Raw genomic sequence first — 774 nt, 5'->3', positions numbered from 1 at the left:
GAATTTGGATGGAGCTGCGTAGGGGCAAGGTTACAAGACCATAACACCTCGGACTCCAGGTCGGTAAAAGGAAGTCGGACACTCAGCTTAGAGAAAAAGCAATCATAAGCATAAAAGAAGAGCTTCTCGGAACTATCTAAGGGCGGGAAGCACACTCTCTCCTCGGAATCCGGGGCTACTAGTTCATAATCCCTCTCAGACTCTCTATCTTCACATATGCTACATTGCCTACGAAACCTAGCTAAATACTCAGAATCTACCACAGAAGGGACTCTTAGAGGAACAGGATCTACCCAACCAAGACCACTTGGAATCTTGGTCGACATCGCTTGAAGAACCTTTCGAGACATAAAATTCTTGCCTACAAAGAAGAATACAACAGCAAAGCAAAAATCACATAAAAGCAGACAGCAAAAACCCATCCAGCAAAGCAAGAAAACAAAAACCTTTTAGAAGAAAATACAGCAACCCGGAGCAAAATACCAGAGAACAAAAAAGAGTCTCCCCCATACAAACAAACAAAGCAATGGCGGCGCCTCTTTTCGGGGCAACCCAGGCATAGAGAAAAGAAACAAACAAAGAGCCACACAAAAGAAACAGAAGCATATGTGCACAAAAAAAGAGATGGGAACAAACCTGGAAGAAAGAAACGAGGACGACGAGCTCCGAAGCAAGGAGAACAGAACGGCGGCGCAGAGGAAACCCCGGAAAAACGCACAGAAAGATTCGGGGAAGAAGAACAAAAGAGAAAAGAAGAAAGCGATGCTCGAAAAA

The sequence above is a fragment of the Arachis duranensis genome, chromosome 6 (assembly GCF_000817695.3).
Source record: "Arachis duranensis cultivar V14167 chromosome 6, aradu.V14167.gnm2.J7QH, whole genome shotgun sequence".
Lineage (NCBI taxonomy): Eukaryota > Viridiplantae > Streptophyta > Magnoliopsida > Fabales > Fabaceae > Arachis > Arachis duranensis.
Note: the sequence above shows the minus strand (reverse complement) of the source record.